Source organism: Rhinolophus sinicus, chromosome 2, assembly GCF_057876585.1.
Source record: "Rhinolophus sinicus isolate RSI-liver-muscle chromosome 2, RSI-T2T, whole genome shotgun sequence".
Classification (NCBI taxonomy): Eukaryota; Metazoa; Chordata; class Mammalia; order Chiroptera; family Rhinolophidae; genus Rhinolophus; species Rhinolophus sinicus.
Window position 1 is genome coordinate 156286214 of NC_142502.1, and position 27765 is coordinate 156313978.

A 27765-nucleotide genomic window follows, 5' to 3' on the forward strand; every position below is an offset into this window, starting at 1 on the left:
CCCTCATGGGGCAAACAGCTAGAAATATCCTTAGCTAATGTAGGTGTGGGAATGTGAAAGCCCAGCTCCCGCCTCAGGCCAGGATAAAGTCTGAGGCATAATTTATACCACAGAGTCCCCTTTCTGCCATCAGGTTGTTATGACCATAGCTGGACTTTGCCTTACATCGCCCTCTTGCTTGAATTCTCTCTCCTTCCTATTCTTCTTTCTCTATTCTTCCCTAGTTTCTCCTGAAGCACTTTCATAAAAAGTCACTTATACATGAATCCTTATTTCAGAGGCTGTTTGGGAAGACTGATGTATAGATCATGTGTGAGCCTGACCCAAGACAGTGTTGGGTAAGGCAGAATTTATATTTTAAAAGTTCTTGACTCAACACTAACTTCTAATGAAGTCTCAAGGAAAGGACAATTAAAAAGGAATTATATGATGTCTATTTTATTTGGTTGACAAAGACATAATGAATGTGGTATCTGGTAAATGAATATCACAGATTTCCCATAGTTTCAAGACTCTCAGAAATGTAAGATTTCCTGAGTCCTGAATCTAAAGGATTTTTCTGTATATGAGTATGTTCTTCTTTTTCTCATTCAACGAATAATATTTTAACAATAACATACACGTTTTTTTTTTTTTTTGGTTTCTAGTCATTGGGACCGTTACAGTTTAATTATGGAAATGAAATGAACACATATAAGTACACTTAGACAAATGGCAGTAACTCTTTCTTTATGCTGGTCTAGCCCTAATAGTGGAGCAAAATCAACATTATTGGGGTATTTGTTCCTTCAAGTACCAACAGGGTAAAAGATGAATACAAAAGAGACATTTATTCTTAGGCTAAGTGGCTGACCAGGAAGAGAAATGGCAAATATATTAAGGAAATCACAACTTCTCCAAAAAGTCTGCTTTTTTGGAGGCTGGGGAAAAAAAAGGATTATTATTAATATTTCCTTGAATAACTATTCCCTGAATTATGTCTCATTTTTAGTTCTTTGAGGGCCTATATAGCTGCCATTATCCCTAAGCAGGTAAGTGAGGTGATGAGGTAGAAGAAATGGTATTGTGCTACATTTATTTTTTTAATAAGGGTGCTTACAACATTTTTTATAACTGACTTCCTCACACATACCATGTGAGAGTACAGCTGAATAGCTGTTAAATGGAGCAAACAAGAACACCACAGTTGCATTAATGAGACTGTTTCCTTAGAAAATGTTTGTGGAATTACTCTCGTACTTACTTTCCAGAACCAAATCTACTTACTGTTCACTAAGTATTAAGGAAAATTATTTGTCTACTATTAAAGTAAGAAGCCTTCTCTCTTTGTTCATGCTTCAAATATCTGCTCATTCTTTACTGAGAGCCACAACCTTGAAACCTCGGAATACATGAAATAGTTCTGTGTAATCTTCTTTGATTAGAACTGTACAGTCGATATAATAAGGCAATTGAGAAATATTTATCTAAAACTACCAAAATATTCAGCTATATATTTAAAAATTCTAACTATTAATTCCATTCATTAATCCCCATTAAAATTCTAGTGCTTTAAATTAATTCACCCAAGGCTATAATATATTAAGCAAATTTCTCATGGTGTGTTTCTGTAACAATTCAACAATGCATGTTTGGTTTCTCTCTCTCTCTCTCTCTCTCTCTCTCTCTCTCTCTCTCTTTCTCTCTCTCTCTCTCTTTCTCTCTGCCATTTATTAACCGTGTGACCTTGGATAGGTTACTTCCTCTCTTTGTGTCTCAGTTTACTCAGCTGTAACTACACTATGAAAAATAATGCTACAATTGCTGTGAGAACTTACTCTATTTCAGGACTTACATTGATCAAACTCTCAACTTCAGTCTCTAAATTCTTTGTAACAGGTCAGAGTATCTCTACTAAGACCTTGGAAGCCAATGGCCAAGAGAGACTAAGAAAGAGAGAGAGAGAGAGCAGCACCTTCATATTTCCCCCTGGAACTCCAAAAAGCATCTTACCAAATTGGAAGCTTTATAATGCCTCATTCATGCCCCCAAATCTTCAATGGCTCCCCATTTCCCATAAAGTACAAACTTATAGCCTGACATTCAAAGATTTTATTAACATTATCTCTATTTAACTTTCAGCCCTATAGACTATCATTTTTCTGTGCTTCTTTCCAATGGATTATTTATTGTATTCTGAATTTTTCCATCTTCATATCCATTTCCTGGCATATTTTTATTGAGCCTCTTTGTTGAAAAAAAAATCACACTCATATTTCAAAACTCATCCTAAATTCCCTCTTCAGAGAGGTACAAAGAATTATCCCAGTATTTACACATATCCATACTCATTTCCTGTCCTCCTTTCCTCAGCAAACACAAATTAATTAGCTATGATCTCTTCATCCTTGGAACTTCATAGCAATCTGTGCCTATATCATTGTGACCCTTTGTGCCTATATCTTTATGCCAAATTGTAACTATACCTTTGCAATATAGTCATTTATATCCTTGTCTTCTCTCCTCTATTAAATTTAAAATTCTTTGACACAGATGACGCTTACTCACTTTTGTTTCCTTGGAAATGCCTACCACTAGTGCCTTGTTGTAAGTAAGACCATAATACGTATTAGGTGATTAGAATTAAATTGAGCCATTCTTCTCCTCACAGAGCAATTCAGAGCCCAACACTGCCCACATCCATGCTTCATCAATTATCTACCAACTCTGTAAACTGAAAACTTAGCCCCTATCCTCCCCTTCCTTCTTATTTGTTCATGTTCTCAGCATCAAGAGCCTATCGGCAGTATAAATTGCCGAAGGGGAGAAAGAGTTTGATTACAGTTGTCACTTTTTCTCTTTGTTGGCTTCTACAGGGTTTATTTCTTTATTGAGGCATTCTCCCAGTAGTCACATACCCAACTCATGTTTACACTTATAATTATTTATGTCATTTGCAAATTTATTTCACATCTCATTAGAATACACTAAAAGGCTCATATTAAAATAGAATGACAAAACCAATAATACTTCACATACAATCTATTCAGATAATCTGATAAGAGCAGAGGGGATTCAACTTCAAAGGGAAAAAGACAACTGAAGTTAAGACAATTCTGCCAGGTTATCATGTTGCCTTTAGTAATTTGTTTGAAGAGAATCAGTGCTGGATCTAAAGTTGATGCTATGGAAAATGAAGTGAGAATTAATCATGGGAGGATGTCATGGTGCTGGAGAAGGTAGAAACCAAGAGGCAATTGATATTTTTTTCAAAGAGGCCTTGGATGAACTATGCCCACAGGGAGTTTGTGGAATTGAAATCAGGACCTAATAATAATAGCAACATTTCTTTAAAAAGATTTCATCATCCTTGTTACCTGAAACTCAGGGGTTGTATGCTTCCAAGCCCTGTAAAAACTATGGCTCTTCAAGGGAGAAATAACTCCTGAAGTCTTTCAGCAATGTAAAGAGGTGACTTTATTTATTTATCCATTCTAGAAACATCTAAAGACAATCTACTGTATGCTTGGCTCTCTTCTAGGTTCCAGGAGACACAGCAATAAACAAAATACATATAACTTCCTGCTTGCATGAATGATAGGAGACAGATAGAAAAGCAATAAAATATACAATATATTAGATAATGATGAGTACTGTGCAGGAAAAAAATAAGAATAAATTTTATTGAGAACATGACACTTAAGCAGATACCTGAAGAAGGTAAGGGGAAACGTCACTTGCATAACTAGGAGAAGAGAATTTCATGCAGAAGTGTAAAGGATCTGAGGAGTGAACACGATTGGTTTGTACAAGGAAAAGCAAGGAAGCCATTATGACTAGAACAGAATGAGCAGATAGCAATAGTAGTAGGAAATGAGGCCAGATCATAGAAAGTTTTGTAGGTCACTGTTGGAACATTGGCTTTTGTCTGACTGACAGGGGAAATAAAAAAAAAAAAAAAAATTAAATAAATAAAAAAAAATAAATTCAGTAGAGGAGTAATACAATATGATTTATATTTTAACAGAATCACCATTTGATTCGTTGAAAACAGACATCAGAAGGGCAAGGGAAGAAACAATGAGACTTATTAGAAGGTTATTGCAATAATCTAGGCAACAGAAGCAATACCTTGCATCAGCTTTATAGTAATGGAAGGGGTGAGATGTGGTTGGAATCTGGATTTATTGATGAATCTGACAGATGGCTATAAAAAAGGATTCAAGACTGGTTTTAAAATTATAATCTGAGCAATTAGCAGTGTTGATAAACAGAATGCCCTTTTACTTGGATGAGGATCACAGGTGGAGAGGAGAGTAAAATAGGTTTGAGGGAAAGGAATTGTACTCGTATAAGGTAGGAAGGTTTTCGGTTTGTACAGAGAAACTCTAATAGTTTAAGTTACACAAGGCAGGGTGAGTGTGAAAATGAACAATGGGAAATATAGCTGAACAGTAGCCTGGGACTACATTCCATAGGCATTGGGGCCACTCGGGTAGTGAGCCCTCTACAATTTCCTAAAAGCAAGGCTGCTTTTCTTCAGTATGAGTTCCTTGTGAGACTTGTCTCTTAAAACATCAGAAGTCATGCTTCCAACTCCAACTGGATCTTCACATTCCTTGTTAAAAGACTCCAGGGGCTCAGGCTGCTTTGCATTCCTGCCCTTTGGGCCACTCTTCCATGAAACCTGACTGTGGAAAGGATGGCGGCTTCCCAGCTCTCTATTCCCTTTTGTTGTTATCAGAGAAAAGGAAAGACAGCTCACGTTTCAATGTTGTGAAACAAGAAGTAAAACCAAAGTGGAACAAACCCCATAAAAAGCCAAAGCTAAAGAAATCTTACAAAGCTTCTAGGTGTGATCACTGCTCTCTACTTTTGTCTTCCTTCTGAGATAAGTGTAAGTGAAACTGAGACAGTGCAATTTATGTGATGTTCCTGAACTTCACATTGACTTGAGCTGTTTGGCTACAGCTCCATGATGTACTGCCATTTTTATTAATAGTGAAAATAATAATAAACTGTTTCAACTAATAAACTGTTTTTCCAAATTCCTAGACCTAGAAGTCAGTGTCACATACCACCTGCTTAATTGGAAAAATTGGGTTTCACTGTCAGAAGCCTCTAGCAAAGTAAGAATGACTGCTCAGGCAGAGGATGGGGTCCAGATTCAACCCCTTTATGATTTTAGGCCAGAACAGATTGACCAGACTCACAGAGTATTAATCTAATAAGTATACTGACAGCTAGTTGAAGTTTAACCATACATGAGTAGAAATTTGTGATTTTTTTAAAAAAAACTAATTAATTCAAGTGGGTAGAATAGTATAAAGCTTGCTGCTTGCAAAAGCAATTAAATGTACCAAAACTTAAAATCAAGGCAATAGTCTTAAAACTGAAGTACCACTATTGTTGAGGGTAAAACTTGTTTACTTTTCATTTCACTCTAAGTCTGTCTCTGCTATTGACTTAATGCATGACCTTAGTCTAGGCAATTCACCTCTCTCTGTCTCATCATTTTTTGAACTAGAATAATAGTATGAATTCTCCTTCTAAGGCATGGTAGGAGGAATGGGTGCTTGTTATAACATAAAGAACACTTAGTTACCAAAATATTGTATCCATGAATATTTTTGAAGAAACACTCTGCATGATAAGCATTTGAATTTGGCTATGGAGGACTCTCTTAAGTTGTCTGTAGTTCAGTAGCTGAATCGGATTAACCATATCAGCTAGGTTTTTTTGTTTGTTTGTTTACTTTTGTTATTTTAGCTGTGGCAAGCCATCATGTGGTAAATGGTCATCAAATAATCATATGGTGAGTAATCATGCTCACTGAAAGAAAGAGTACAGGACCAAGTCTTACAAGGGGATTGAAGTTTCACTCAGTTGCAAATCATTCCTTTTTAAAACCCCTAGTAGTGGAGAGATTAATGTGATCTCTCCCTTTATCTCAGTAGAGCATTGTCCACATTTCCTCCTGTTATCATCCTGAGCCTTTCATGAAATAACAGATAAATGAAAAAGCAATAACTAAAGTTGAATGAGCACTTACTCTGTGCCAGTGCCTTACATTTATTTAATTCTCACAGCAATTGTTCTGTGAATTTTTACACTGCAGAGCTGAGAAAACTGAGGCACAGAGAGATTGAGGAACCAGTCCAAGGTCACAGAGCTAATAAATGGCAAGGAGAAAGAGACACACAGAGAGAGGAGAGGGAGAGTGTAAAATTTCTTATCATATACAGGATGTTTAATAAATACTTGCCTCGGGAAAGATCCAAGATGGCAAAGTAAATAAACACTGTGACTGCTTCCTTCCAGGAATGCATTAAAATTACATCTAATTTATAGAACAATCAACCTAAAGAACCATATGAAGTCTGGCCAAACAGAAGTTTTATAACGAAGGATATAAAGAAGAAGCCATGTCAAGACAGGTAGGAGGAGTGGAGACATGGAAACACAAAACAGGCTGGCCCTAAACCTCCGTGTGACAGTTGACTGAGAAACATATCGATCATGGAGATTCCCCCTGGAAAAGCTGAAGACCCCAGCTCCACACTGGCTTCTATAGCCCAGATGCTGGAAAGAGGAGCCCTCACAACATCTGGCTATGAAAAACAGTAGGGATTCTGACCTTCTGGGTGGGATGGAAGACTGCAGGAAACCCAGATGTCCTCTTAAACGGCCTGTGCACAGAATCACTCGCTTGCAGGCACTCACCCTGGGCTCCAGCCAAGAAACGGTGACTTGGGAGGTGTTAGAAAAATACAGGGGCAGATTGATGTGTGTGGCTTCATAACGAGGGCTGGAGGACAGTCGCCATTTTCCCTGTGTGAAGTCCTCCTTTCCTGCAGCTGGCAGGCACCATCTTTCCTGTGTTGAGCCTGCCCCCAGAAGGCCAAATCTGAATCTGATTGATCTGGTGAGCTCCACTGCTCCACCCTGCTGATTTAATGGGAAACCACCCTACCCAACTCCCCCAACACTGGAGAAACTTTTGCAAGAGCAGACAGCCCCTCCAAATTATACTTTTTCTTGCAAAACTACTGGAGTCCAGCAGGCCCTAGGTGGGTGGTGACTGGCCTCAGTGTGTTCTAAGACTTTTACTGAGTAGCTCCATGCTTAGCACTGGCACTAAACCAGAGTTTACATTAACCTGGTGATGATACCTCTTCTCACATTAGTGACTCCCTGAGACCCTGCCTCACCCAACTCGCATACCTCACAAGGCCCTTTATCAGCAGCTGAACCTTAAGAGAGCTGGCAGGTGGCAGCAGGATGGGTGTCCTGGCTTTTGGCAGAGTTGCCCCAGGCCTGGTACTGTTGGTAGCCATCCTCATTGCAGTGTGTCCTCTCCTATGTGCCTCTAGGTTTAGCACAGGCAACAAACAACTGTGGATAGCTTTATAGCTCCAACCAGGTAGTCCCCAGCCAGTCACAGGCAGTGGATGACCTGGGCCTGCACAAGAACCCCTCCCAAGAGGCCCCAGAACCAACATACTTGGAAGTGAGCTTCAGACCACAGCAGAGCACCAACCAATTAGCCCTACAAGTGGCACACACAAAGGGCAGTCTCAACAGGCACCAAAGCCCCCTGGGGCAAGTCCCGCTCATGGTGTAAACCCCCTGCAAAGCAGCACATAAGCTGTGGGCATGGCAAAATCCCACAAGCAATCAGCCTGAGGCACAATCCCACCCACTGATGTACCAATAGCAATCAAAGCAATCTCCTATAACAGGAGAGCACATACAACCCACACAAGGGACACTCACTGGAGAGCAGTGACCAGTGAGACTGTGCCAGGGTCCCACAGGGAACCTATACATAAGGCCACCTGGGCCAAGACTGGGAGACATATCAGATCTACCTATTAATAATACATAGAAACAAACACAGAGAGGCAGCCAAAATAAAGAAACAAAGAAATGTGTCTCAAATGAAAGGACAAGAGAAAACTCCAGAAAAACTAAATGAAATGGTAGCAAGCAACCTACTAGAGACAGAGTTCTAAACAATGATTATAGGATGCTCAAGAGACATAGTGAGAACTTCAACAAAGAGATAGCAAGCATAATAAAGGATATAGAAACCATAAAAAAGAACCAGTCAGAATTGAAGACTACAATAAGTGAAATGAAGGAATTACCAGCAGACTAGATGAAGCAGATGACAGAATCAGCCATTTGGAATACAAGGTAGCAGAAAACACCTAATTGGAACAGCAAAAAAAAAAAAAAAAAAAAGAATCCCCCCCTCCCCCCAAAAAAATGAGGATAATTTAAGAGACTCCTGGGACAATATCAAGTGTAACAACATTCTCATCATTGGGGTACCAGAAGGAGAAGAGAGAAAGCAAGGGATTGAGAACCTATTTGAAGAAATAATGACTGAAAACTTTCCTAACCTGGCAAAGGGAATAGACATACAAGTCCAGGAAATACAGAGTCCCAAACAAGAGGAACCCAAACAGGCTCACAGCAAGACACATTACAATTAAAATGGCAAAGGTTAAAGACAAAGAGACAATCTTAAAAGCAGCAAGAGAAAGGCAACGAGTAGCTTATTAGGGAGCACCCATAAAATTGTCAGCTGATTTATCAACAGAAACTTTGCAGGCCAGAAGGGATTGGCATGTAACATTCAACATGATAAAAAACAAGGACCTACAACCAAGGGTACTATACCCAGCAAGGCTGCCATTTAAAATTGAAGGACAAATAAAGAGCTTCCCAGACAGGAAAAAGCTGAAGCAGTTCATCATCATCAAACCAGTATTACAAGGAATGTTAGAGGGACTGCTTTCAGACAGAAAACAAAACAAAACAAAATTATGAATAATAAAATGGCAATAGCTACATCTCTATCAATAATTACTTTCCATGCAAATGGAATAAATGCTCCAATCAAAAGACATAGGAAAGCTGAATGGGTAAGAAAACAAAAGCTTTACATATGCTGCCTATAAGAGATTGACTTCAGATTGAAACTAAAGGGATGGAAAAGTTATTTCATGAAAATGAAAAACAAACAAACGAAAAATTAGGATAGCAATACTTTAACCAAACAAAACAGACTTTAAAACAAAGGCTATAACAAGATATAAAGAAGGACCCAGTGATCCCAGTTCTGGGTATTTATCTGAGGAAACCCAAAACACTACATCATGGGGACCTGTGCATCCATGTGTTCATTGCAGCATTGTTTACAATGGCCAAGATGTGAAGGCAGACTGGGTGGCCATCGATGGAAGAATGGATGAGGAGGAGGTAGTACATATATACAATGGAATACTGCTGGGCCATGGAAGGGAATGGAATCTTGACATCTGCAGAGACATGGATGGACCTGGAATGCACTGTGCTGAGTGGAGTGTCAGACAGAGAAAGACAGCAATGTGATTTTGCTGATATATGTAATCTAAGGAACAAAATAAACAAAAACAAACAAAAAAGAATGGCTTTGCTATTTTAAATATACTACTGCATCTGAAGAAATTGATTAGGCACTCAATCTACTGTTTACAAAAACATTCATTTAAGAAGTTCTCTCAGACCTTAGAGTTATGACAATACTTCTCACAGACTTCTATTTTATGAGACTGTGGTGGTCTAAGTTCTGAATCTCACTGAGAATAGCTAAAACTCATGAGAAAGTATACAGAACACCTAAAGACTATGCGTATGCTGATAAAGTAGTGAATTATCAAACTAGTGATTGTGTAAAGTCAAACACTTAGAGAAGTAAACTGAGCCCAGAGCTGGTTTTCACCTTGAAAACAATTTGCAACATGGGGTTAACTTGAATTTTATTTTATATGCCCTCATAGGGACATGGAACAAGAGAAAACCTAGGGCTTCTCAAGTTGGGGAGTCTAACTGGAATTCGTATTTGTAGAAAGTTGAAACCCCAAAGGTCTTCACTCTCAATAACATAATGAAATAGCAATATCTACCTCCCAGGAATATGTAAGGCTAATCAACTATCTCAAATCTTGTCTTTGAACAGAGTGAGGAAAATATGCTTTTGAGAATTTGGAACCATGAGTTGGCCCTATGTGTGGGTTTATAGATAATGTAATGTCAAATTATATTATCTATGTGGCTCCTAGAAAATTTCACACAAAAAAATAAATTAAAGTGATTATAACCTTGCTGTGCTTCAGTAGCTTGGCAGAAGCAAATAAAAAATCCTCTTGGAAGGAACCCACTCTTGTCTCAGCCCTCAACAAGCAGTTCAAAGTAAAGAAGAAGTAAGCATACAAGGAAAAAGTCAACAAAACTCAGCAAAAACAACAGGTCCTAGAAACAGACAAGAAAGGACTTCAGATAAGGAAATGATTAGACACAGGCTTGAAATCATTATGTTTAAGAGCAGCACATCAAGTATGAAAATAGTGAAACAAGTAAGAAATGATAAAGAATTACCAATCAGATTAGACAAAGAAATCAAATAGAAAAATCAAGTAAACTCCAACTGCTGATGGCACTTGGGTCTGATGAGAACATTGGAACTGTGATAGAAAAGGGGTTGTACCAGGTAATCAAATAAAGGGTCCAAACTCAAATACATGCATACATACATGTATGCCTCTGCCTCTCTCCCACCCTCATTCCTTTCAATTCCCATATTAATTTATTTGGCATTTATTAGTTATTAATTCATCTATTTGTCTATTTATTTTTGGCAAACATCATCTGAGTTTGACCGTATGACCATATGACATATATTGTGCAAAGCACTTTGCAGACATTATTTCACTGAATGTGCATCACAATTCTGTAGAGAATCCTACAGTTGTCTTTATCTTATGATGGAGAAATAGATTTAGTGATATATATATATATACACACACACACATATATACACACATAAATTTTTTTTTTCCCTTCTTCCGCCGCCCCCCTCACTCTAGTTCAAGACTTTGTTTCTCAGTCTCATTGTGTAGGACACAGCTACCTGGCCCATGCTGGTATTATGACTCTTGTGCTCCCTGACAGCTGAGGCAGTTGGTCACCAGTCATTGGTTGGCTGCTCACAGCAGCACACGGCAGCTCACGCTGGCTGCCGGCCACTCACACTGGTCACCGGCCGCTTACGGAGGCTCATGGTAGCTGAGGTAGCGCACAGCAGCCCATGGCAGCACTCGGCATCTCACGCCAGCCTCCAGATGCTCATGGCAGCTGTTGTTCACAATTTTAGCTGTAGAGGGCGCAGCTCACTGGCCCATATGGGAATTGAACGTGCGACCTCTGCATTAGGAGCACAGCGCTCCAACCACCTGAGCCACCAGGTCGACCCAGACTTAGTGATATCAAATAAATTGTTCAAGGTCATAAAGCTAGAAAGTTGTGGCATCTCACTGTTGTCATTTTATATTTGCTAAGGACCACTAGTGCTTTCATTTCTTTCCCCGAGTACTGTTAAATTTGTTATATTAGACTAAAAACACAAAGGTTCCAAACTCCTCATGGGACAGAATCATGCCATGTACACCCATAGCATTTTGTGTGTACCTAGGGTAGATACATAGTAAATTTTTGCTGATGAAGATTAGAGTAAATTTTATCCTTAATTCATAATTGAGGTCACCAATTTTATAAAATGTTTAAATGATTTCCTTTACATCTAGAAGTTTAATATAATATAATGTGTCATTCAAACCACGACACTTCTGAAAGTAAAATGTTGCCCCTATTTATATAGGGGGCATTGCTCTAAACTGGGACTTTTCGGGGTGAATTTAGATGTAGTTACCCTATTAACATCACATAACTAATTAGTAAAAGAGTTTTCAGAGTCTTTAAACTTTGTAAAGGAAGGAATAGTGGAAAAATGTTATTTCAACACCTCACCAGTCCTTTCTCAATAGCAAAAATCCTTACACTTTTTTTCTCTTGGCAGAAGCAGGGATGGAGAGTGTTAGGTTCTTCATGGAAACTTCTCAAGTCTTTATAACTTAACATTTAGTAAAATCTGATGCAGACATACCAGCCAAACAATTTCTATAGGTTTAAATTAAAAAGTGAATGAAAATCGGCAGCTTGTCCATGGTGTCTAAACATCAAGCATTTGATAAATGGATACTGCCTTTATATAAATCATTTCAATTTCTTAATCTTCATTTTTTTGTATTTCTTTCTGACTTATTTCACCTAGCATGATACCGTATGAGTTCTCAAATCCATCCATGTTGTCATAAATGGCAGTATTTCATCTTTTCTCATGGCACAAGTAGTATTCCATTGTATATATGTACCATATCTTCTTTATTCAATCATTTGTCAGAGGACACTTTGGTTGTTTCCATGTCTTGGCCACCGTGAATGATGTTGCAATGAACATAGGGGTACATACATTTCAGATTTTGGGGGTAGATACCCAGAAGAGGGATTGCTGGGTCATATGGTAATTCTATTCTTAAATTTTTTGAGGACCTCCATACTGTTTTCCATAGTTGCTGTACCAGTTTACATTCCCACCAGCAGTGTATGAGGGTTCCTTTTTCTCCACAACCTCTCCAACACTAGTTATTACTTTCCTTGTTGGTAATAATCATTCTAACAGTTGTGAGGCGGTATCTCAATGTGATATTGATTTGCATTTTCCTAATAGCTTGTGAAGTTGAGCATCTTTTCATGTGTCTGTCGACCATTTGTATGTCTTCTTGGGAGAAGTGTCTGTTTAGGTCCTCTGCCCATTTTTTAATTAGATTGTTTGTATTTTTTGTTGTTGAGTTATATGAGTTCTTTATGTTTTGGATATTAACCCCATATTGGAGGTACTGTTTGTTCAAATATCTTCTCCTATTCAGTTGTTAACCTTCATTTTTATATCCTGTACATACACAATCCACTCTACTATCTATAAATCTATCTATCTATCTATCTATCGTCATAGCTAGCTGCATAGGGAATGGTAAATCTGAGTGTGCAAATAGAATCACTATCAATTAAATAAAACTGGAATCATTTATAAATCATAACACTCAGGTATATATATATGCAAAACAAAGGTCACCCAGCACACACAGGATCAGCTTTTACTTTGAAAAAATAAGAAAGCAGGAGATTGTGCAAAACTGTCCCTGAGCATCAGTTATGCCAACATGATTTTATAACATGTAGAAAACTAATCTAATTGTGGCTTAACAGCAACTAATGGCTGATAAGGGCTCCTTTCAATAACAAATGTTCCTGGTATTCTTGCTTTAGAAACTAATGCAGGCTTGGCTTATTAAGGAATTAGTCCCTGACTAAGTGAGCACTAAAAGCTCAATCATTGTGTGATGAAATAGTTATTTTCATGTAGCTGCAGGAAAATCTAGTAAATCTAAAAAATTGTGGAGGTGCTGTGTGGAGACAGGCAAACTGAACATCTAGTGCATTTAAACTCAATAATTTGAGATGAATGGTGTCCATTGGGAACTTGAAAAGACTGCAAAGCTCAGAACTAGGTATATAGCTGCTGTGAGCAAGACTAACACCCCTGTTTGTAATTTGTGTTTGATAGCTAGGTTGCATTTAGGGAAAGATCTATAAAGTCCATCCGAGATGGCTTAACTAGAGTTTGTACACAGAATGCCTCTTACAGGTGTCATACCACTGACCCCATAAACACACTCACAGACATACACACATGTACACATTGACACATCATGCACATATATGCACAGTACACACACATATACATTGTAAACACATACATACATGAACACACATGTACACACACATGCACAAACACATGCACCTTGTATGCCTTGGAAATGTTTCTCCTTTAATAATAAATCATAGTAATTGTAGAGATAGAAAGGAAAATATTTTAACGTGGGCACTTTATTTGTGGTCAATTTTAATGTTATCCATGTCTTTCTGTCTTGGTAGAATGCAGAGGTTAGCATCAGGAAGCTTATGGGACTTAATGGACATAAAATGGATGAAAACTTTCCACCTTTTAAATACTGCTCTTACAAAATAATGGCATTTTTTTGCATGAAAAGTTGTATAAAAATGAGCTAAAAATAAGAAACCCCTATTTAAAAACTGGTCAGTGAATGCAGCTCTTCAAGAGAGTTCTCCCAAAGCATTTGATTTAGCACAACTGCTCCACAGGACATGTCCTCATTCAAATGCTAAACACTTGAGGTGAAACCTGCCTTCTTGCATTCAGAATCTGGTCCAGGCGCTTTCATTCTAAGTCTTCAGAAAAATCCGTTCCAAAAACCTCACTTGAAAAGACTATTGCTACAGACACTGTGCAAATACAACAGTTCCTTCATAAAACAGCTGCATGGGAGACTCGCCTTAGCCATGATCTTTTTCCAAGTCAGGCTGAATTAGATACCGCAACTGGACTGGAGCATGAGAAAACAAGCTTAGGTAGTTAGTTCATGGCTGGTGTTTTGAAAAGCTCCATCCCTTAATCCCCAACCCAGCACCCTCCCTGACAAAAATAACAACAACACTCTACCTGTTATGTAAACAACTTGCTTTAGTTCACTAGAAGATGGTGAAACCCATGTGTTTTATTATTCATTGAATGTCCAGCATACACAGCACTGGATCAAGAAGAAGAATAGTAAGCCAATGATTAAGTTCAGAGATACTAAAAAATAAATATTTCTTTTTTCAAAATAGGTATTTTAAATAAATAAAAAATTGTCAGAGGAAAATTCAAAGTTTTTTTTTTTTTTTTTTTTTTTTTTTTTTTTTTTTTTTTTTTTTTTTCCCCTCTTATATTTATTTTACAGCTTGGTAATTTTTTTTTCTTTTTAAGTTTCAGGGACTTTTGGTCCCATAACCTTCTCAGGGTGTAGGGGCCCTAATTTCTTAATATGATCCTACTACACATCACAGTAAACTCTATAGGTTCTTCTTTGCAATTATACACAAATATCAAATCTAAGTTCAATATCCTGCACTTCAATCCATTCCCTCACGCATCCCCACCGCTCTATTTCATTATCTCCGCCATTCTTTACTAACGTCCTTGATCATAACATGCAGCCTTTATAGGTTTTACTGCAAAACGTCTGCTTAAGTGAATGTGCTTTTTCTCTGCATGTCACGCCTTCAACATCATATTAAAAAATGTCAAAAGTCAATCCCTATATAAAAAAATCTAAATCGACTGATCAGATAGAGTGTAACTTTGCTCTATCCAGTTTGGCCATGAGATGGTCAGCGCCATTTCAATCCCATCCTAATTATGGATAACTAAATACATTATAACAGTACAAGTGACAAGTATTATAATATGTGCATAAAGAGTGTGCTATGGCAACCCAGAGGAAGAAGCATTTATCAATAAGGACTCTTGACAAGTTGGAGGGTCTGGAGAACCAGGCTTGAAAATTGGGCAGGAATCAAGCAAGCGAAGACCATGTTGCAGAATAAAATATAGTCTGCTGGCTGCTGCACCCCTTACAGTCTGAGCTGTGAACTAACTTCTTTGCATCACTCACTTAAAATTCAGGGTGCTGGGAACTAGAACCCTGGGAACTTGATCAATTTTAGATCACATACTTGTCCTTGGGCTTTCAGGGGTGGGGACAAGGAGAATTTGGTCTGCTAACTTTGAGTTTTGAGAGTGGGAGCCCACAGTGAAAAGTGGGCACTGGGAATCTCTCTCTCAAAAATACTATGCACAGTGGTAAATTCCTCAAAGGAAGAGCAAGGTGCTAGCATGAAGGGCGGCGGGCTGGATGTTGATCAGTCAGAAATCTAACAAACGACAGAATCTAAGTCAGTCCTCTTGGTTAGAGAAAAGAACTACAAGGAATATGCTCCCGAAGTATCTTTAAATGGAAAGACAAGTCAGAGTTTGCAACCTGAAAGAAAGGAAGATCATTTGAAGGGGAAAACATATTATATGTGCAGAGACAGAGAAAGCCCAGCATTTTCAATAACAGGAATAGATGTGCTATGGTAAGAATATAGACTGCATGTGGAACAGTGAAAGGAAATGAAGCAGGAAAAATAAGAAGTTAGACCATTGAGATACAATTTTTAATGTAGTGTTTTGGCAATGTGAAGTTTTATGCAAGTGCTTGTCAAGATCAGACTTATGTTATAGAAAGACTACTTGGGCCTCAGTGAAGAGAACAAGTTTTGGTAATTCTCTCAAATTTAATCTTTAGGCTGTGGGACAGATGTTAAAAAAGACAACTTCATGTCCACTTTACAGATTATATTAACTCTCTGAATTCTTGTTTCACTTGCAAACTCAACTCTCTAATGTGCAAACCTCTTGATGTTAACATTCACTAAGACCTTACTTAGCGCCAAATATCTTACTTTTGAGTATTGTGTTTGTTTTATACGGCTGCTGCTATATACATTGCCACAAACTTAGTGGTTTAAAACAATACAAACTTATTATCTCATGGTTAGAGGTCATAGGTTAGCGGTCTGACATGGGTCTTGCTGGGCTAAAATCAAAGAATAGGCTGAGTTGCATTCCTTCTAGAGGCTCCAGGGAGAAATTGTTTTCTTGAGCTGCCCACACCCAACAACGTCTGGTTGAGTTCCCATATTGCATCACTCTGACTCTGCTTCTATCATTGGCATTTTTTTCCTGTGACTCTCTTTTCAAATTTAAAAAAAACCCCTTTGATTATATTTGATCTACTGGATAACCTATGGTAATCTCCTTGGTTTAACATCAGCCAATTTTCAAACTTAATCCCATCTGCAACCTTAATTCCCCTTGACCATGTAAAATAACATATTCACAGGTTCTGGGGATGAGATTTAGAGATCTTTGCTGTGCCACTATGATCATTTGCTGAATATTCTCACAACCATAACCTCAGAATCCCCGTGATGCAATCTGCTTTCCCTTGGTTGAGCATTCCGACTGTTATGTCCATGATGTTGGATGTAAATTCTTTGGCTCCCAGATCTGTTTCTCTCCTTCTGTATGACAATTGTTCATCACCCTCATTGCCTAGATCTCTTGAGGAGGTGCAGAATACTAACATAAGGTCTTTTCATAATTACAGATGATCTGCTGATTACCCTTATTAAAGGAAGGCCTTTTCATAAGCATTCTCATTTAATTCTTGCACCAAAGCTTTGAAGTAGCTTTTGTTATCGCTCCTACTTTGCCATTTTTCAGATGAGAAAACTAATGTTCAGGGAAGCTAAGGATAGAGCTAATACAGTGGACACCACAACTCACGCCCAGGCCTCCTGTCTTCACATTAGTGTCGTACCTGCCATGTTCCCCACCATAAGAGCTCCTATGTGGGGTGTGCTGCTGGGCTCACATACTCACATCGCTCTTGCACAGAATCCCTACCATGCATGAAGAAGTCTCATTATTTCCTGTCCACATGCTCCAAACCCCATCTGAGCGTCTCTTGCCACAGTTAGTCCTCTCCCTACTGCCAGAGTCCCTACCAGCCTGTCTCCCACCCATGCTTTTGCAGACTTATTCTGCCTCCAGCCGTGGTCTTTTCCTCTTCAGATAGAAAGAAGGGAGGAAAAGAAAGCAGGAGGGGAAGCAGGCGCCCTTAGAGATGTGGAAAGCTTTAATGCCCTTCTCTCGGTGACACCTGCTGTTCTGCTTTTGTTAAAAATCACCACCAGCCTGGCAACATCAACCTGTAATCTACAGTCACGATCAGATCACAGTCTTATTTCCTGGGATTTTGAGAGGGACTGAGGTTTCAGAAAGTTATAAATATAACACTTTACAAACTGAACAGGATGCCCAGGGAGAAACCCCCCGCAATTAGCAACAGGACCTTGTGCTGATTAGCTGCGAGGCTTTCAAAGAGCTCAGAACATGGGTTGTCAGGGGTTTATCACAGATCCCCTACTCTTCCTGAAATTGCCCCTGTAGCACAAAGACATTAGCTACAACTTAGGTCCTTCTTAATAACTCCACTTTACAATTGTATTTGTTAAGTGTTTCAAAAGTTTCAGATTCCTTTTCCTTACATGATTTTATCCAATATTCACAGCATTCTGTGGAGTGAGCAAGAAGGTAATTGCAAGTATCCCTTTTCATAGATGAAAATGTGGAAGCCCATCTTTATACGGTTAGTAAGTGGCTGAACCAAGAATAGAATCCAAACTCCAGGTTCCAATTTAATTCCTATTTCCCTACCCCATGTTGTTTTCACCACTTTCTCTCTTTTACTGTCTTTCCCACTTCACTGGAAGGGACTTAAAGGAACTGAAGTGGCAAGAGACCCTGCGTCAGACAGCTGTCTTGTAAAATAAAACTCTCACTGATGACATAGTCACCCAAAAGTGTATGTGCATGAGTCTGGTCCATTGTTCTCAATGAAATAGTCTTTCTTTTCCAATTACTGGCATAATCAATGAATATGTGTTGTCTGCCAACTTTGTATCAGCCCTCTGCTAAGTGCTAAAAGAGACTGCAAACAAGGAAAGGTAAGGTTATTACCGTCACAGAGCTTATATTGAGTGAGGAGAAAAAGTGAAATCCATGGAATGTTAGAGAACCATTAATTTTTTAAAGAAATACATGCTGATTATAAGTGCAATGGGAGTTCAAAGAATGGAATGAATAGAAATGGGGCTTGAACTGAGCTTGAAGGATTTAAGTCAGGAGAAGGAAAGAAAACAGGCTTTTTACTTTGTTTTTGTTTAAGTTGGGGAACACCTCTAACAAAGATCTGAGGAAATCAAGTCTGCTAACAGCCATTATGAGGTTCTGGCTGTTTTCTGATTTTGAGAAACCTAGATCCATGTTTTTACCTTTGGATGAATGACAAGGCCTCAGCTGACACCCTTGCAAAACTCTGCTGCTGAACTCTTGCCAACAGTCAGAGTCTGAAACGCATCAATTTTGAATGTGAGTCCAAATGATCATGTCGTCCACCTACCAGTGCTTCCCAGGACGCATAGCACCTCTGGTCCTCCCACACACACATTCCTGGAGGGAATAAGACTGCTTTAATATAACACAATGGCCTACCACTTTCCCAGAAAATATAAACACATGTCTTAAATAAAGGCTTTGGTGCACACATTGTACATAACAATTCCTGGTGCACTCGGTAGAGACATATCATGTTTATCTATATCTACACTTACTTTTCTTCTTTCAGAAACATGGGGAGTTCATTGTTCGTTGACCTCTTCTTGAAATTGGATAGGCTTGTTCTGGCCAGCGGGTTATAGGTAGAAGTAACATGAGTGACATATGTCACTTGTAGATCAGAACAATTAATTCTGGCACAAGACTCTCAACTACTCTTCTTCACTGTGCCCACATGACTCGCCAAACCCATCTCAGCTCCCAGAAGGAGGATGACATAGAGCTAAGCTCCTTTTCTAGGGGTGATTGACAGATACTGTGAATGAGAAATTAACCTTTATTGCTTAAACCACTAAAATGTTGATTTACTTTGCAGCATAACCTAGCCAATTCTGAACACCTTCCCTTAATTTTTTTTTTGAAGGAGTAGGTGGAATAAATTCAGTTTACTTCAATCCAGCCACTCTTTATGTTCCTTAAGGTCCTCGACTTATATGTTCATTCTAGACATGATGAGTATGTATTGTTTCCGGGCCATTTCCCAGCATGGCAGGCATTTTTCTCTTATATATTTCTTGTGGTGAAGATAATTATCTTGTCAAAGAAGTTGGACCACACACTGGGAAGCTGGGCCATGACACTGAACTCTGTTAATCCTCTAAATGACTGTACATTGGTTCCATGTTTCTATTTCAAAGGGGTTGATCCCTGCTTCTGCCTGCATTGAGGTTGTATTAGATTTTTTAAAAAGGCATTATAAAACCTTGGTTTGTTAGCCTATCCCTAGGAAGAAGTTAGCCAAGACATAAATCCAACTTTTCTAAATGGGACAATGTTCTCAATGTAGGCTCAATGTAGAAAACGGAAAACTTTTCCTTTTTTTCTAATGATTTTTTTTCTTCCTAACCCTTCAAGGTGCACTTCCTTTTCCTCTCCCTTAAAGTCCCAGCTGCTCCTGCTAGTTAGATACCATCTTCATTATTAGAGTACACTTTGTTGCCATAGCAATCCATTCCTACTCTCACATTTTATTGCAGTTACAGTTGCTACAGGCAAAAGAGAAGGGGGTGGGGCGTGGGGGAGAGAATGATTTTATTTTCTCTCAAGTAGCCAGGCTTCCTCTGATCTGAGAAACTTTTCACTCCCCCTACAAGAGAGCAGTCTCATAGCCAGGAATAGCATAGGTGGTGCATTGCATGGAAAGACAGATTGTTGCTCTCTAGGCGGCAATTTGCACAGTACATGATACTTTCCTGGCCCAGGTAGGATTACATCATTCTTGTATTACCTCCTCCGTTTAGGCTTCAGCATTTATACTGAAAGGAAAAAAGTAAGGAGGCTCTCTATCAGCGATAAAGATCTAAGAAGAAGCAGAACTTGGAGGGTTCTACCAAAGAGTCTTTCTAAAGTCACCATGGAAAGGGTCTTATGGGGACTATGAACCCCAACATTGTAATTATAATAATATCTGAATGTGTATAGTGCCTTTGATCTTTAAACACATTTTTACATAAATTGCTTATTATTTTTCATTTTTTTGTTAAATGGTACCTCCTTGATGAAGACATCTCCATTAACTATCTTTCATACTGATTCTTAATTCATCCACTTTGTCAAGTTTTCAATACCTCTTACTCAGTTATTATTTGAATCAAACAGACAGCATCTTAAACTATCTAATTGTGCTACTATTTTATTTTAAACTATCTGATCCTGCTACCATTTTCCTTTATGTGAATCAGTCTTATCCCACCCAACAGGTCTAGCCTTCTTAGACAGCTTTTGTGTCCCTCAGATGGACCACTCTAATGTGAGGTATTCTGTAAACGTTGCAGGCTGATTGAGAGTCAGATTTTCATCCAGTATTGTCACTATGGATTAGACACTTAGAACTTTGAAATTATCTGTGTGCCACAAGCCAGCGTGACTGTTGTTCTTTGTATATTAAAAAGTACAATTAAGTTTTCCTCTCTCAGCATGATATTAAACATAATCAAACTTTATAAATACTTCTTAAATATTTTTGCAGGAGAAAAATCTGCTACTTTCAACTGTAATTTTGAATGTTCAATATGTATAGACAAGCTGCTGTATTTTATATAAATGAATGTATTCATAGAACAAACTTTAAAATTTCGGAAAACAACACAGATTGCAGGAGTTTAAATTTCTGTTCATATTCCAGTAGAAATGAGTAATGTGTCCATTTTGGGAATAGTGGCGAATCACTGAGAAGGAGTGAATTGGTACACTTGCTGGAGATTGCTGTTTTGGGGAGAAGCATTTGTGGTCTGGTGACTCAAGGCTGAGAGGTAGGTAGCTACCCATTCTATATTCTAAATTCTGCTTCTATTGCTCCATCTGTCCTGAAAGCAGGCTGAGAGCTCGTGTAGGTAACACTGCCCTCTACTGGAAGGAACCAGAACTCCTCCTCCATCCTTTAACCCAGCAGCAATGTGTCCTGGAACTTTGACACTAAAAAGTCTTTCAAGATTATTTTACAGACGAGGAAACTGGGATCCAGAAAGCATAATAGTCAGGGCTGTAATTCTTGACAGTTTACCTCAGAGACCAGTGAAAAGAACTCTGTTTTTCATACTCTTAGATGGCTAACTTTTCCCCCAAAAAGTACAGAGTAGAATTGAGGCTCTGAACACAATACACAACAGAAACTATAAATGTCTTGCAGCTATAGGAACATTTGTTAAGTAACCAAATAGCTATTGCTGCATGAACTACCTGTGCTACTTAAATCTAGGTCAGATAAATTATTTAAGATTTATCATAGACCTTGAAATTATTCTTAAAACCACTGGAGTATACTATTTTTTTTTTCCTTTCTTTTAAAAATGTTTCACCATTTGCTGCTTCAACAAGAATGTATCTTCAGATAGAACTTTGTCCTTAGGAGCTATGGAGCTTTTATTAATGGATACATTTTAAGACCTGTTTTTTTCTAATCAGAGGACCTTAATTGGTTTCCATTCTTCTTACACATTTTCATGAGGTATTATGTGTTTAGCTCTACATACATAGAATTGATCACATGACCAGAGGCAGCGACCCACATGGAAAGGGGGGATTTGAGGGACCCAAGTATTACGTGACCCAAGTTACAATAACACCTCATCTCTTCGTAATTCAAGTCTATCAACCTCTCTAGCAGACAGTTAGGGCCTGAGAAGTAGGCAGGAAAGACAAGAAAGAAACAGTGTGACCTAGCCCTTAATCCCATAAGAGTGACTCTCATGCCCTCACTTAATATCTACATTCTCTTATTTCATATAAATTCCTTAAAATCGTTCCAACATAAATGAAGATAAGTTTGTACAGTAACAGATGATTACTAGAATCAGAGGAGTGATCTCATTGTAAGGTATAAAAATGTCAAATCACTATATTGTACACCTGAACCTAGTATTACCGATATAAAATTGTATACCAACTATACTTAAAAAAAAATATGAAGACAGCAAATTACAGGGTAGGGACAGATGTGGTGACAAAATGAGCTGTTACAGGTGTATGTACACATAGGAGTACAAAGGAATGGCTTGTGGAATGACAGAAAAGAGGAGACAAAAGAAATAGCATAACTAAAAGTACTGTGGTATCAAGATCACTAACAACCCTTTGCAAAAGAACCAAAATTCATACACATTTCTGAAGTCTAATAGTCAATTTTATAAGAGTGACCTAGAATCATTTAAAAAAATGGTTCAAAGTGTTACATTTAATCCAACTTACTGTGAAGAACAGCTCAATATTCTCCATTTCTTTACATTTCTATTCAAAAATAGTTAAACTTAATAGGAGTTTCATGAATTCATCCTCAGCTATTTGGAAAATTCAACTATCCAGAAGAAAACATAAAATAAGAAAACTTAATGAATTCTCTTTGACTGGTTCTTTGGAATTCCCATAATAAAGTATTATATTGCTTCATTCAAGTCATTCAACAAAAATATATCAAGTGCCTATTCTACCACATGACAGCCAGTGTTCTGTTCTACTCACTAAAGATGGGATAGGTACCAAACAGACACAGTCCTGGTCCTCACTGGGGACCAATGGAGGAAGAAATGCAATAACGAAATAAATAAATAAATATATACAGAATTTGAAGTGGGAAAAATTCTTTGAGAAAATATAAAACAGGAAATGGGGACACCAAGTGCCAGTGAGTCTAGGGAGAAGTTGTCATTTTAAATATGCTAAGGAGAAGAGGTTTACCTTGAGAAGTGCTTTGGGAAAGAAAACCTAAAGAAGGAAGACTGGTTATACCTTATAGCTTACGTTGCATTATCTGCAGTCTCTCTGTCATCTCAATTTTAAACTCCACAGTCTGACCACTCTCTCTTTTATTTTTAGTTCTCTTCTACTCTCTGACTCCAACAGTCCTCGCATCTGAGGTTGATCCTACCTCCCTTGTACTGTCTCTCAGCCTCCTCAGGTCCTCACTTCCCTTTAAATTCCACTGCCAACCCTTATGACCACTCCCAAACACCTACCCTAATTCCCCTTGCTCCTTCTTGCTTCTCTGTACTTATTTCGCGAAACCTCAGGCCTGTGGAAATCCAAATTGTCTTCTACATCGTGCTTATAGCCCATCTCCAGTTAAAGACCGCTAACCTCAATGGGGCTCTCAATGCTGCTTAGAAATCATACCACAGTAGTCTAGTCCATTTCCTCTTTCACATCCTTGATGAACATCCCACACTCGTTCCTGTCTCATTTTATCTCCAACTTACTCTCAGTTTTATGACTTTGCTTCCTATTCACTAAGAAAAAAGAAATCAATGAAAAGAAAACTTGCACAAAACCCACCACCATACCTTGCAGCTACCAGCAACGTTGCCATCTGGCCTATGATAGTAGATGACATGTCTGTGCAGCTAATGCCGGCTCCTTTGGGCATCTCTATTGTATCCTCTTTTACCTACCCAAGGATACTCCACAGTCTTTTCTCTCTCCTGAATGCTTCTCATCAGCCTATAGACAAACGTGCTCCTGAGTCTAGATCTCTTCCCAGCTACTGACTCATTTGTTTGCTCCTTTACAGCAAAAGTCCTCAAAAGAGTTGCCTATGCTTAGTATGTCTGATTCTTCTTCCTCCTGTTCATCTTTGAAATGACTCTACTCAGGCTGTGCTTTGACGAGCCTCTTACAATTACATTTTCAAGTCTATCAACAACTTCTACTTTGCTAAATTCAGTAATTAGTTTTCAGCCTTCATATAGATTGACCCACCTGTACCATTTTATTTAGTTTTCATTGTCTATTAATGCTTCTTTTTATTGTCTGTCACCCAGTAGGCCCTAAAGGAATTTGGATGGAAATTCACTAGAGTGTGGAACCCTGAACATATAGGAGTACTATAAGAAAAATCACATTTGTATAGTACTTTAAATTTTCAAAATAGTCTATTTATGATCTACTTTAATATTTAGAATACTGCCAGCAGAAAGGCAGCTTTCAGATGAGACATATTAAGAAGGAAGAAGTGACAAAGATAAGATGACATCATTATGTATCTTCCCAGAGATAGGAGCGAGCCTGTGCTAGGCAAGGGTATTGGATAGTAGGGTTTGAGGAGAGGTGGGAAGTGCAACAGGCTGAAGGGGGAAACATGTGAAAGCGAAAACAGGAGAGAATATCTGGGAAAAAAAAAAAAAGAAAGATAGATGAAAGAGGATGATTTTGTCCTACTTGTCATTTTATGCCCAGACTATTTTAAAGTATATGACATGCTATTAGGAAAGTTTAAAGTAATAGGGAAGAATCCTTGAGGTTGATTTTAAAGATAAAATAAAAAGCCATGGCACTGTGCTCTCACTCCAAATGAAAAATCACCAACAATGCTCTAAATTCCAATTTTGCTCTCTCCTTGCAAATACCCATTGATAAAAACAAACAAACAAACAAACAAACAAATAACAAAAACAAAACAAAACAAAAAAACGAGAGGGCTATTACGGGCTGAACACTTGTGTCCCCTCAAATTCACATGTTGAAATACTACCCACCCCATGTGATGATGGTATTAGGAGGTGAAGCCTTTGGGGGTGATTAGGTCATGAGGGTGGAGCTCTCATGAAGGGAATTAGTCCTCTCCACTATGTGATGATATAAAGAGAAAATGGCCATCTTCCCAGAAGAGGGCCTTCACTATGCTTGTCACCCTGATCTTAGATTTCCAGCTACATAATTGTGAGCAATACATTTCTGTTGTGTATACGCATTATAATTTAGTGCCTGTCTTAGTCCATTCAGCCTGCGATAACAAAAATACCACAGACTGGGTAGCTTAAATGACAGAAATATATTCCTCATAGTTCTGGAGGTTGGGAATTCTAAGTCAAGAGACTAACATATTCAGTGTCTAATGAAAGCCTGCTTCCTGGTTTACAGACCACCCTCTTCTAGCTAGATCCTCACATGGCCCAAGAGGAAGGGAAGCCTCTGGACCCCTTTTATATGGGCACTAATCCCATTCATGAGGGGTCCGCCCTCATGATCTAATAACCTCACAAAGTCCTCACTTCCAAATATCATCACATTGGGGATTCAGTTTCAACATATGAGTATGGGGAGAACACAAACATGCAGTCTATAGCAGTGCCCAATATTTTTCAGCCAGAATCTCTAATATTTGAAGAAGATCTGGAACTCTCTAGAGTTCTTCTCAGAGACTGACCTGAGAAGGTTGCCACCACCAGTTTTTAGAGTCAGTCTTGGACACAAGCAAGTGTAAGAAATACCCCCCTGCCGCACCCCGAGCCTTTGTCTCTGTCTCTGTCTCTGTCTCTGTCTCTCTCTCTCTCTCTCTCTCTCACACACACACACACACATACACACACACACACACGAAGCAAGGCAACCCCTGGCTCTTGTATGGAAACAACAGCAATTCAAGCTGGTAAAGCATTCCCCTGAGAATCCTTCCACACAGATTACACCTTGTCTTTCTTTGATCTGAAGCTGATACAGAATACTTAGATGAACTAAATTATAAAGAGATCCCATTACTGTCATTTACTTCCACACATATAAGGATAAAAAGGCCACCCTCACATGAAATTGTAATGCTGATTACCTTTCTCTGCTCACTTTAAATCCAATCACTTAGCACAATCCATCAGCATTCAAATACATGGAAGATTGCAGCTTCATAAATTGAGACAATACAATTCAGTTCTTGACACTGCATTTGCTATCAATTACGGTAGTTATAATCTCAAGTATTAGAGGAGGAACGGTATATTAACCTATTAACCCAAGTGCTGCTCAAGGGACTGTGCTGCTTTTACAGTTTTTTTTTTTTTTTTTATTAAAGTTTATTGGGGTGACGATTTTTAGTAAAGTTACATAGATTTCAGATGTACAATTCTGTAATACATCATCTATATATTACATAGTGTGTTCACCACTCAGAGTCAGTTCTCTTTCCATTGCCATATATTGGATCCCCTTTACCCTCAGTGGAGGGGGGTGGTAGATGCTTTTACAGTTTTTTAAAAATTCTAAATAATTTTATTTTATGTATTGTGCTTCTGTAAGCCTAGAAAGAGAACCAGTGATGTGAGTGCTCTATCGACTCTTGTCCACCATTTTAAATCCTACTTTATCAATCCCTTTCATGATCTGTGATCTTGATGTATCCTCAGTCCATTTTTGTTTTCTGTTCACAGTCTTGTTTAAATAGATATACTACCTATTGTAGTAGTAGTGTGATTGAAAGAGAAAAACTCATGAGTGTTTTAAGCAAGCTACTTCTCTGAGCCTAAGAGCCTTTACGTATAAAATGAGGATGATAACAGCTGCCTCAATGAATTATTATGAGAACTAACAGGATAATATGAGCCACTGAACCTTGTCTTCACTTTCCCTCACCTGGGGTTACCCCAGAACTGTCCACGTAAGAATAAAAAATGTGTTTTAGTTACAAATGCATCTTTCCTTATGTCCCTTTTTTTTTTCCACAAGAGATCATTATAATGGAAAGAAAATAATTAAAAAAGACCAATCACCTACAATCCCACCACTCATAATACACTTGTTCATCCAACAAATATTTATGAAGCATGTACTATGTACCAGGTATTGTTCTAAGTTTCAGGACTACAGCACTAAATGAAACAGACAGAAATCTCTGGCCCCAAAGAATTTACGTATAACTGCAGTTTTTTTCTTCTTCTTTTTATCTCTCCTCTATATACAGACATATATTACCATGTTTCCCCGAAAATAAGACCTAGCTAGACAATCATCTCTAACGCGTCTTTTGAAACAAAAATTAATGTAAGAGCCGGTCTTATTTTACTATAATATAAGACTGGGTCTTTAATATAATATAATATAATATAATATAATATAATATAATATAATATAATATAATATAATATAATAATACCAGGTCTTACATTAATTTTTGCTCCAAAAGACACATTAGAGATGATTGTCCAGCTAGGTCTTATTTTTGGGAAAACATGTATGTGATTGTAATAACAGTAGCCATGCTTTTTATTCTGCTTCTTTCAATTAATATTAGAATTTTTAATGTTCCATGTTGCTAAACTTTATAATTATAATTTTAATGTCAAGACTATTCCTTGGAGTTAATACACAATAATTTAATTGCCCAGTCCTCTAATGTTGGTAATTTAGTCCCATCCCCAATTACAGTGAATATCCCTGTACCTTTACATTCTTCTACTGATTCCTTTTGCATAAATATATCAGGGTGGGATTACTGAGTCAATGTATAAGAA